This window comes from Rhinopithecus bieti, unplaced genomic scaffold, assembly GCF_001698545.2.
Source record: "Rhinopithecus bieti isolate Rb0 unplaced genomic scaffold, ASM169854v2 scaffold_14229, whole genome shotgun sequence".
NCBI classification, from domain to species: Eukaryota; Metazoa; Chordata; class Mammalia; order Primates; family Cercopithecidae; genus Rhinopithecus; species Rhinopithecus bieti.
The window spans coordinates 1167983-1180867 of record NW_016807978.1 but is presented as its reverse complement, the minus strand read 5'-3'; the positions used below and the strand labels follow the sequence as shown (position 1 = coordinate 1180867).

The window sequence follows — 12885 nt, the reverse complement described above, 5'->3', positions numbered from 1 at the left end:
TGTTTTGGCACCATGACATTTTCAAGTACAGCTTTATATTTTAGGAGTAATGGCAAAGTATGTGATCAAAAGAGAAGGGATTATTAATTTTTCCCTCTTTGCTTTTTTTTTAAACTTTTTTCCACTCTGTACCTATTTTTGAGCACCTTGGAAATCTTAATCTCTCCAGAAGGGATACTGCATTGGCTCTTCTCCATCAGCTGGCTTAGACATCAAACATTTTTGAATCATGTACCAGGAGGGATTTTATTTTTAAATATCTTTATTGAGATATAATTGAAATACAATAAACTGTACATATTAAAATACCCAATCTGATAAGTTTTGTCATATGTATACAGCCATGAAGTCATCACCATAAGCAAGGTAATGAACATATTCATCACTCTCAAAGTTTCATAGTACCTCTTTGTGATCCATTCTTACTTAATCCTCCTTGCCCCCGACCCCACCATCACCAGACCACTGATCTGCTTTCTTTAAGATCAGTTTGCTACAAATGAAATCATAGTATGAACCTTTTTTGATCTGGCTTTTGTCACTCAGCATAGTAATTTTGTGATTTGTCTATATTGTAGCATTTATGAATAAATCATTTATTGCTGCTGAATAGTATTGCATTTTATGAATATATCATAATTTGTTTATTCTTTTGATGATAGACATTAATAGTTCTAGGCTATTATGAATAAAGTTTCCATGAACATCTGTGTACAAGTCTTTGTATAGACTTATGCTTTCATTTCTCTTGGGTAAATATCTACGAGTAGAATGCCTGGGTCATATGTTAGGTATACATTTAGCTTTTTAACAAACTGCCAAATGATTTTCCAAAGTGATTGTAACAATTTATATTCCCACCGACAGTGTATGAAAGTTCCAGGTTCTCTATATCCTAGCCAACACTTGTTATGAACAGTTTTTAGGTTTTAGAGATTTTAATAGGTGGGTAGTAGTATCTTACTGTGGTTTTAATTTCCATTTCTCTAATAACTGACCACTACTGAGCATCTTTTCATGTTGTATTTGCCATCTCTATCTCTGTATCTTCTTTATTGATGTGTCTGAAACTTTTGCCCACTTTTTTTTTTTTTTTTTTTTTTAAAAAAAGACCGGGTCTTGCTCTGTCACCCAGGCTGGAGTGCAGTGGTGTGATCTCAGGTCACTGTAACCTCCGCCTCCCAGGCTCAAGCAATCCTCCTACCTCAGCCTCCCTAGTAGATGGGATTACAGTCATGCGCACCATGCCTGGCTAATTTTTTGTAGAGATGGGGTTTCACCATGTTACCCAAGCTAGTCTCAAACTCCTGGGCTCAAGAAATCCACCCACCTTGGCCTCCCACAGTGCTGGGATTACAGGCACGAGCCATCATGCCCAGCCTCGCCCACTTTTATTTTTGTTTTCTTATTTGTTTTTTATTCTTTTTTTAAAAACCACAACCAGCATCATAGCTCACCCACTTTTAAATTGTTTTCTTTTTTTTTTTTTTTTTTGGAGATGGAGTTTTGCTCTTGTCACCCAGGCTAATGTGCAATGGCATGATCTCAGCTCACTGCAACCTCCGCCTCCCAGGTTCAAACAATTCTCCTGCCTCGGCCTCCCAAGTAGCTGGAATTACAGGCACCCACCACCACACCTGGCTAATTTTTGTATTAGTAGTAGTGACGAGGTTTCACCATGTTGACCAGGCTGATCTTGAACTCCTGATCTCAGGTTATCCACTCACCTTGGCCTCCCAAAGTGCTGGGATTACAGGCATGTGCCACCACACCCAGCTAATTTTTGTATTTTTTAGTAGAGATGGTGTTTCGCCATGTTGGCCAGGCTGGTCTCTGCACTCCTGACCTCAGATAATCTGCTGGCCTCCCAAAGTGCTGGTGCTGAGATTTCAGGCGTGAGCCAACGTGCCCAGCTCCACCTGTGCTTTCAACTGACTACAAATCTGAGAGGTTCTCACATCCCCTTTTAGGTTTGATAATTTGCTAGAACAACTCACAGAACTCAGCAAAGTGCTATACTTACAACCACAGTTTTATTAGAAAGGATACAAACCAGAAATGACCAAATGAACAGATACATAAGATGAAGTCTGTGAGGGTCCTGAATGCAGAAACTCTGTGCCCTCTCCTTGTAGAATCAGGACATGTTATTCACTTTTCATATCAATATATTCACCAACTAGGAAGATCTGCTGAGTTTCATGTCCAGAGTTTTCATGGGGGTTTTATTACATAGGCATGATTGGTTGAATCATTGGCCCATGACTGAACTCATTCTTCAGTCCTCCTGTCTTTCCTGGAGGACAGAAGGCTGGGTTGATATCATTGGCTCAAAGCCCCAACCCAACCCTCTAATTAGATGTTTGGTTTTTCTAGCATGGCCAGCTCCCATGCTGTCTAGGGGCCCACTATGTGTCATCTCATTGCATATACTCAGATGTGATTAAAGGCGCTCATGAATAACAAAGACAGTCATAGTAATTGGGAAATTCCAAGATTCACTGTCAGGAACCATAGACAAAGGAAAGTCAAATTCTTTATTATATAGCAGTGTAATGCGTAGTTTTGTTGTTTTAATTGTGGACACCTACTTTAGTCTCAGATTTGTTACCATGTCATTATGCTAGGTCCATCTCATTTTTCTTCAAGGCTATTGTGTGAAGTGCAACATGTTTTATATATTAAGTGTATTAACCCTCTGTTACTTTTCCTGGTTTGTAGTTTGCCTTTTAATTTTGATGACTTCTATGCTTAAACAATTCTCCTCCTTCAACTAGAAAGCAGATAAACATTTATCTAAAATTTCCTATAGCTTTCCTATGTGTTTTTAGTATAGTGAAATTATTTTGTTGCGGAGGATAAGTTTAAATTGATATTTTTTCAATTAACCAATCTTCCCAACATGATGGGTTTTTCTTCCCCTCTCTTCCAATAGAAACCTAACTCCCAACACAATGGAATGAATTTTTCACTTTTTTATTTTATTTTATTTTATTTTTGAGACAGAATCTCGCTCTGCCGCCCAGGCTGGAGTGCAGTGGCGCGATCTCGGCTTACTGCAAGCTCCGCCTCCCGGGTTCACGCCATTCTCCTGCCTCAGGCTCCTGGGTTCAAGCAATTCTCCTGTCAGCCTCCTGAGTAGCTGGGATTACTGGCGCACGCCATGAAGCCTGGTCAGTTTTTGTATTTTTGGCAGAGACAGGATGTCACCATATTGGTCAGGCTGGTCTCGAACTTCTGACCTCAGGTGATCCACCCACCTTGGCCTCCCAAAGTGCTGGGATTACAGGCGCGAGCCACCACGCCCGGCCAGTTCTTTATCTTAATGCATGATATGTGTCTCTGAATAGTTCTTTATTATACAGGGGTATCTGAATTTTAGATGCTCTGGAAGATGGCTGTCTTTTTGATGTGGATCTTTGGACTTCCTAAAGTGGATTTTCATGTGAACCACAAAACCTACAAGTTGGATCATCATAAACATATGCCCCTAAGTTTGGTGAACATTTTTGGTCATTTTTGTATGATTCAGTTAGAGACTTGATTTAACTTAACTTGATCAACTCAAGGGAAACTTACCTTGTGTTTGGCGATCCAGATTTAAACTTAATGTACTGTCTTGTCTAATGTCATAACTAGATTTTCTTCTATGTTCCACTTAATTTTCAATTTTCATATTAGAACAAATTATTTGATAATCTTAGGTACATTTAAAGTCATTGGGTAACTACATGTGATTCAATAGTGACACTAAGTAAATATCTTTCTTTGGAGTCAGACAATTCTGCCCTTTCCAGATGACCTGGGGAAAATTATTGGCCACTTTGGACCTCTTTATCTAAAAGAAGTGGGACACGAAATCCCCATTCCTTACAACCTGCCTACTCGTTTCAAAGGTGAATTTAAAAAGTGAAAAATTTGGCCAGGTGCGGTGGCTCACGCCTGGAATCCCAGCACTTTGGGAGGCCGAGGTGGGCAGATCACGAGGTCAGGAGACCATCCTGGCCAATACGGTGAAAGCCAGTCTCTACTAAAAATACAAAAAAAATTAGCCGGGTGTGGTGGCGGGCGCCTGTCGTCTCAGCTACTCAGGAGGCTGAGACGGAGAATTGCTTGAACCCAGGAAGCAGAGGTTGCAGTGAGCCGAGATCGCACCACTGCACTCCAGCCTGGGCAACAGAGTGAGAGTCTGTCTTAAAAAAAAAAAAAAAAAAAAAGACTGAAAACAGTGGGTTCAAATAGGAACACCAAATTGAAGGTCACGGGGAAGATGTTGATTTGAGATCATGTGGCTTCACACAGGCAAATCCATGCCTTGTGCTTTAGGGTGAGCAGCATGGATTCATTTGTTTGAATGATGTCAATGATGGTTAATGAATTTTAGGAGGAACTCTGAGGAAGCCAACTGGTTGCTAATACAAATTTCAGTGGAATAGTATCTTTTCCCTTTTTTCTCTTCTTGACTCTCAATGCCAGGGCACTTTGAGAAACTTTTATACTTAAAACATTGAACATTAAACTGAAAAGATGGAGCAAAATAATACAAATTACAGCAGTTGAATCAAGTAGTTAAAATCCAGAGATATCAAGCCAATGAATAAGACAGCATTTGTGAAATACTACATTAGCAATATTGAGATGAGTTGAAGAACTTTTAAAAAGGTGAACTAAGGCTGTAAGATTTTTGAGAAGTTGAATCAAATCCAGAGTTGCATGCAAGGAAAACCTTGTGTGTTTTTACTGCTGTACTAATAGTTAAAACTGTAACTATTCTTGTATTCTCCAGGGCAGATATGAAATGACCTTCAGTCCTAGGAAACTATCAAAGCAATTTATCAGTTGGTATGCCATGACAGCATTGAAGCATGGTTTGTAGAAATACCTGTTATATATACTATATATCATTTGAGTTTTGTATTTTTCTCATAAGATAGGATTTGTTACTTTATTTTTATTTCAAAATGTATACATGTTGCTCAATTTTTCTTCACAAAATTTCTGTGGATAGAGCCAAGTGTAAATATTATTTTCTTATTTAATAGCTGAAGACACTGAATTATAGGGAATAAGTGACATGTTTATTAGTATTACATGTATAAATAATTTGGAGTTGAAATTATATAGACATAAGAACTTGCAGATAGTGTCAGACTGCTACTACTAATACTTAGGTGAGTAATTTTTATATTTGAGATTAAGCCACAAACATTATATCTTAGATTCTTAAATTTCCTTACTTGGCCTAGATTTGAAATAATTCTGCTCATAATAAAGGATTGAAGACATTTATTTTAAAGAGAAAATGAGCAGACATGCACAGAATACTTGTTATAAAAAGGGAATTATATTAACTTCTGAAATATTGCATGGACTTTGTATATAGACATAAAATTACACAGCGAATGACAATATGTTTAGTGATTTATTTTCTCAGTAACATATGTAAAACCTACAATACAGCCAGGCGCGGTGGCTCACGCCTGTAATCCCAGCACTTTGGGAGGCGGAGGCGGGCAGATCACAAGGTCAGGAGATCGAGACCATCCTGGCTAACACGGTGAAACCCCGTCTGTACTAAAAATACAAAAAAAAAGTAGCCGGGCGTGGTGGCGTGCATCTGTAGTCCCAGCTACTAGGGAGGCTGAGGCAGGAGAATGGCATGAACCTGGGAGGCAGAGCTTGCAGTGAGCCGAGATTGCACCACTGCACTCCAGCCTGGGCGACAGAGCAAGACTCTGTCAAAAAAAAAAAAAAAAAAAAGAACCTACACTACAAACCTTAGTATTTCAAACAGTAGTGTAAAAAAGAATTACCTAGCCAGGCGTGGTGGCAGGCGCCTGTAATCCCAGCTACTGGGGAGGCTGAGGCAGAGAATTGCTTGAACCCAGGAGGCGGAGGTTGCAGTGAGCAAAGATCACACCACTGCACTCCAGCCTGGGCAACAGAGCAAGACTCAATCTCAAAAACAACAACAACAAAAAATTACCTAATGACTTGCTACCTAGCAACATGCACTTTCCTTTTAATTTGCCTACCCTTCCCCAAGCTTAGCAGCATTTGGACTGTCAACAATGCTGGAAAGTAAAGATGTTCTTCATTTAACATATATTACTTACAAAGTTCCATAAAATAATAGATAACTTTTCCTTTTTGAAAAAAATTCAGAGTCTCACTCTGTCTCGCAGTCTGGAGTGCAGTGGGGCGATCATGGCTCACTGCAGCCTCAAATTCCTAAAGTCAAGCTATCCTCTCACCTTAACCTGCTTTTTATTTATTTTTTATGTATATTTTTTGAGACGGAGTCTCACTCTGTCACCCAGGCTGGAGTGCAGTGGCGCATTCTCGGCTCATTGCAGCCTCTGCCTCCTGGGTTCAAATGATTCTCCTGCCTCAGCCTCCCAAATAGCTGGGATTACAGGCATGTGCCACCGCGCCCCACTAATTTTGTATTTTTAGTAGAGTTGGAGTTTCACCATATTGCCCAGGCTGGTCTCAAACTCCTGACCTCAGGTGATCTGCCCACTTCAGTCTCCCAAAGTGCTGAGATTACAGGCATGAGCCACTGCACCCGGCCCTTAACCTGCTTTTTAAAATTTTGTGTAGAGACTGGTCTCTCAATATGTTGCCCAGGCTGGCATATGTTGCCCAGGCTGGCATCCAACTCCTGACCTCAGGTGATCCTCCCACCTTGACCTCCCAAAGTGTAGAGATTACAGGCGTCAGCCACCATGCCCAGCTAGATAACATTTTTTGAGTACCAGATGCTTTATAACTTAATCCTCACATCCAGCCTGAATATTATTACCCCAGTTTTATATAAAAGCAAATAAATTCAAAAAGATTAAATACCTTGCCCAAGTTCATGTATCTAGAAAGCCAAGAATCTAGGATCTGAACCTGAAACTTTTTATTCCATAGACCATGTTATAACCGGATTTAACTCTTAACAATTCATGAACTATTAAAATTCATCATAAGGAAGAATACATTTATTTATTTATTTAGAGACTGAATCTTGCTCTGTCACCCAGGCTGGAGTGCAGTGGCGTGATCTTGGCTCACTGCAACCTCCATCTCCTGTGTTCAAGCGACTCTCGTGCCTCAGCCTCCCAAGTAGCTGGAATTACAGGCGCCTGCCCCTGTGCCTGGCTAATTTTTGTATTTTTAGTAGAGACAGGGTTTCACCATGTTAGCCAGGCTGGTCTTGAACTCCTGACCTCAAGTGATTTGCCCACCTCAGCCTCCCAAAGTGTTGGGATTACAGGTATGAGCCACTGTGCCTGGCCAATAATTTTTTCTTTAAATGTTTGTAGAGACATGGGTCTCCCTATGTTGACCAGCCTGTCCTTGAACTATTGGCCTCAAGGGATCCTCCCACCTCACCCTCCCACAGTGTTGGAATTACAAGCTACCGCATGGGCTACAAATTTCATGTTATGTATTTTACAGTTAAAAAAAAAAATTGCTACCCAGAGATCATGCAGATACGATCTACTAAAAGCTTTACAGTTTTGCCTTTTTTTTTTTTTTTTTTTTTTTAACGGTCTACTGTCTACCTGGAGTGGTTTCCTGCATATGGTTTTGCATGGCAGGTGGGCCCCAAAATTGGGACTCTACCTGGGAAAGTTCTTGGCTTTGCCTAGGAAGGAATTCAAGGGCTACCCTATAGGCATTGTGTGGAGAGTAGCAGCTCAGGGGCAGTTCTGAAGTCACATTTATACCCACTTTTAATTACATGCAAATTAAGGGACATGTTAGTCTGAAATTTCTAGAAAAAGGGTGGTAACTTCCAGGTCGTTGCCATGGAATGAGTAACTGTCATGGCACTGGTGGCTGTGTTTTATGGAGAAGCGCTTTCGCCTCTTCCTTGTGTCAGCCAGTCTTTGATCTGGTCCAGAGTTGAGTCCCGCCTTCTACTTTAGTATCAGAGGGGTCACGTCTAGGAGCTCAAGCCTGGGACAATGGTATGCATTCTTTGAATCATCATTCTAGCCCTGTGCTGGATCTACAAAAAATTCCTGGAGCCATCCACATACTCTGATTTCTCCTTTTCTTCATCATTTATGGCCTAGTAAAGCTATGCAGGAATCCAATGGCAAAGTAGACTATAAGGATGCAGACATAAATGGATTACCAACAAAAGGGCCAACAGAAATCTCTGATAAAAAGACTAAGGTGATTTTTCTAAAGGATTTCATCATTTTGAAAATGGACCTGATGGCCAGCATGGTGGCTTACACCTGTAATCCCAGCACTTCAGAAGTGCATTAGTTGGTTTTTATGCTGTTGATAAAGACATACCTGAAACTGGGCAATTTATAAGAAAAAGAGGTTTAATGGACTTACCCTGGAGAGACCTCACAATTATGGCAGAAGGCAAGGAGGAGCAAGTCACATCTTACTTGGATGGCGGCAGGCAAAGAGAGAGAGCTTGTGCAGGGAAATTCCCGTTTTTCTAAACCAGATCTGGTGAGACTTATTTACTATCACGAGAATAGCTCAGGAAAGACCCACCCCCATGATTCAGTTACCTCCCACTGGGTTCCCCCCACGACATATGGGAATTGCGAGAGTTACAATTCAAGATGAGATTTGGACACAGCCAAACCATATCAAGGGAGGCCAAGGCAGGTGATCACTTGAGGCCAGAAGTTCGAGACCAGCCTGGCCAGCCTGATGAGACCCCATCTCTACAAAAAATACAAAAATTAGTGGATGCAGTGCGGCACACCTATGGTCCCAGTTACTCGAGGCTGAGGTGGGAGAATTGCTTGAGCCCAGGAGGCTGAGGTTTCAGTGAGCAGAGATCATACCACTGCACTTTCATCTGGACAACACAGCAAGACCCTGTTTCAAAAAAAAAAAAAAAAAGGACTTGATAATATGAACCACCTTCTTTGTAATCCTCTCTGACCTTTTTCTCTGAGATCAGAATTCAGGATTGATGAATTAGGTATTTACCTGATACTAATCAGGAGATTGATGGAATCCATATTTTAAATGTTATTAGTTATATTTAATGACTTCAATCCTGAATTCCTTTTTCATTAATGTACGTTTTGTTTCTATTATTGCTGTTTTAATAATATGATTAAATAGAAGGTTTGTGCCAGTAGATGCTCTTGTTACTAAATCAGTACTTTAAAATCTTTGGTTCTCTGTCATTCATGCCTATGAATTTGACTACTGTTTGCTCTAATTTCTTTGGGCTCTTCTAATTGGAGTGGAGTAGAGTTTTAACTGTGAAACAGTGCAGTGAGTCTGTGCAGTGAAATGAAGGGTGGAGTTTTGGGGGGTGGTAATGATGTGAAACATAAAGATATAATTACCATCTAACACAATGAAGCTGCTTGTCCATAAGAGTAGTAATTATTAAACTTTTATTTTATTTTACTATTTTATTTTATTTTATTTTGTAATTTTTGAGACAGTATCTTGCTTTGCCACCCAGGCTATAGTGGAACAAACACAGCTCACTACAACCTTGACTTCCTCAACTCAAGTGGTCCTCCTGCCTCAGACTCCTGAGTAGCTGGATATGCCACTGCGCCTGGCTAATTTTTGTATTTTTTGTAGAGGCAGGGATTCGACATGTTGCCCAGGCTGGTTTGGAACTCCTGGACTTAAGTGATCCTCCTGCCTTGAGTTCCTAAAATGCTGGGATTGCACGGGTGAGCCGCCAAGCCCTGTTGAAACATGTTCTATATAAATGTCTAATGTAATTACAAAATTCTAATTCTTGTTGCATTCTTTTTATCCCTACAAATGTATTAAACATTCGGTTTAAAAAAGTTTTAAGGCCAGGCACGGTGGTTCACACCTGTAATCCCAGTACTTTGGGAGGCTGAGGCAGGTGGATCACTTGAGGTCAGGAGTTTGAGACCAGCCTGGCCAATATGGTGAAACCCTGTCTCCACTAAAAAATACAAAAATTAGTCAGCCGTGGTGGTGCATGCATATAGTCCCAGCTACTCAGGAGGCTGAGGCAGGAGAATTGCTCGAACCTGGGAGGCAGAGGTTGCAGTGAACCACGATTGCACCACTGTACTGTAGCCCGGGTGACAGAGCAAGACTCTATCTAAAAAAAAAAAAAAGTTTTAAGTATACAGTTCATTGATATTCAGTGCATTCACACTGTTGTGCAACCATCACCACTATCCACTTCCTGATTTTTTTCATGCCAAACTAAAACTTTTTATGCATTAAACAATAACTCCCCATTCTACCTCCACCCCAGTGGTTCTCTTTTTCTAATAATAAAGTGATCTTTCAATATCCACTATAACATCCAAAATCTTTTAGTAGGATAAGAGTGGATAACTGCAAACAAAAAAAGATATAATTGGGAAACTAGGCTTTTGTGATGTCATTTTTATTTCTAAAAAATATTCAAATAAGGACATGTCCTTTACAGAGACTGTTTGATTTCTCATTAGGAAACTTAAAACACAAGTTTAAAAAAAAAAACAATTTTTTTCTTAAATATTCTGTCCTTTTCCTTCTAAATGTATACTGAAACAAACTTGATTCATTCATACTTATTTCCTTATCTTATAATTTCAGCTTTTCTTTTTATACTCAGGGTCTCACCCTGTTGCCCAGACTGGAGTCCAGTGGTGTGATCATGGCTCACCACAACCTCTACCTCCTGGACTCAAGGGATCTTCCACCTCATCTTCCTGAGTAGCTGAGACTACAGATGTGCACCTCCATACCCAGCTAAATTTCTTATTTTTTATTTTTTGTAGAGACAGAGTCTCACTATGTTACCTAGCCTGGTTTCAAACTCCTGAACTCAAGTTGTCTTCCCAAAGTGCTGGGATGACAGGCTTGAGCCACCAAGGCCCGCCCTCAACTTGAAGATTCAGGTGGTACAAGTGCAGTTTGTTACATAGGTATATCGAGTGATACTGAGGTTTGGGATACGAATGATCTGGTCCCAAAGGAAGTGAGCATAGTTCCCAATAGTTTTTCAGCATTTTATCCTATCCCACCTTCCCCACTCTAGTAGGCTCCAGTGTCTGTTGTTGCCATCTTTATGTCAACGAGTACCCAACGTTTAGCTCCCATTTATAAATGATAACATGCAGTATTTGGCGTTCTGTTTCTATGTTAATTCACTTAGGATAATGGCGTCCAGCTACATCCACGTTGCTACAAAGGACATGATTTCCTTCTTTGTTACGGCTATGTAGTATTCCATTGTATATGTGTACCACATTTTCTTTATCCAGTCCACCATGATGGGTACCTCGGTTGATTCCATGTCTTTGCTATTGTGAGTACTGCTGCAGTGAACGTAACAAGTGCACGTGTCTTTTTGGTAGAATGATTTTCTTTTGAATAGATGCCCAGTAACGGAATTGCTGGGTTGAATGGTAGTTCTGTTTTAAGTTCTTTGAGAAGTCTCCAAACAGCTCTCCACAGTGGCTGAACTAGTTTACATTCCTACCAACAGTGTATAAGCATTCTCTCTTCTCCACAGCCTTGTTTGTTATTTCTTTAGGGCACCATTTTTCATCTGATTATTCACAGCTGAAAAACCATAATCTTGTTGATTTACCTTTCTATTTTATGGTGATGAATCATATGATAAATAATCTAATGATCCTTTTGGCAGAAAATAAATATGGGAATGTAATAATAAAGATCTTTTCCCCTACATTAAATCCATTACAAAAAATAGGAGACCAGGTGTGGTGGTTCGTGCCTGTAATCCCAGCACTTTGGGAGGCTGAGGCAGGAGGATTGCCTGAGGCCAGGAGTTTGAGACCAGTCTAGGCAACCATAGCTAGCCCCCATCTCTAGAAAAAGTTAAAAAATCAGCTGGGTGTGATGGCAGTGAGGTGTGATCCTGTCACTGCACTTCAGCCTGAGCAGCAGAGCAAGATCCTGGCTCTAAAATAGAAGAAATAAAATATGTAACTTTATTCAGAGATGTCTTTTAAAAATTGCAGCACATTTGCTATTTTAATCACTGTTGACTGCCTTAATATGTGTCAACCTGTCAATTTAAGTAGGAACTACTGGATCTCAGATCTATTCTTTTTAAAAAAGTGTTACCTATTTTATTACTGTTAAAATTTTGATGTGGTATGAAAAAGCCCGGAGTCATAGTTACAACCATTTACCACAGAAATTCTAAATCTCATAATTTTAATTCCAAATAAATTGATAATTGTTAATCGCTTTATTACTCAAACAGAAAAACTAAAAGGAGATATTTACCTGATACTATCTTATCTGATAAATCAAATGAATATACAAGTCCAAACAAATATCTAAAAAACTAGGGGCTGGGTGCAGTGGCTCATACCTGTAATCCCAGCACTTTGGGAGGCTGAGGTGGGTGGATCACCTGAGGTCAGGAGTTCAAGACCAGCCTGGCCAATATGGTGAAACCTTGTCTCTACTAAAAATACAAAATTTAGCTGGGCGTGGTGGCACGTGCCTATAGTCTCAGCTACTCGGGAGACTGAGGCAGGAGAATTGCTTAAACCCAGGAGGCAGAGGTTGCAGTGAGCTGAGATTGCACCACTGACTCCAGCCTGGGCGACAGAGCAAAACTCTGTCTCAAAAAAAAAAAGAAAGAAAGGAAAAAGAAAACACAGTGCCAGACGTAATTCCTAGGAATGCTGATAGATTAATGTCAAGAAATAATGTGCATTATTTGCTCTTACTATGGAAAACGAAGGGAAAATAATTGAGATGAGCAGGTACAGTGGTAGAGATTACACAAAGGTTTTTTTGTGTTTTTTTTTTCTTTTTAATTATCTTAGTATTATAATGCTGTAAGGAAAAAAAATGTTCCTTGATGCATAACAAGAGATCGCAGATATCGATTAACTTAAATTTGAACTCGAATGGTTGAACTTCAAGAAAGCT

General features: G+C 40.0%; 1 pseudogene; it reads left to right on the top strand.

Moving 5' to 3' along the window:
- Positions 1–7961: 7961 nt before the first annotated feature.
- On the top strand, positions 7962–11539 carry LOC108537193 (UPF0729 protein C18orf32 homolog pseudogene; annotated as a pseudogene).
- Positions 11540–12885: the final 1346 nt, after the last annotated feature.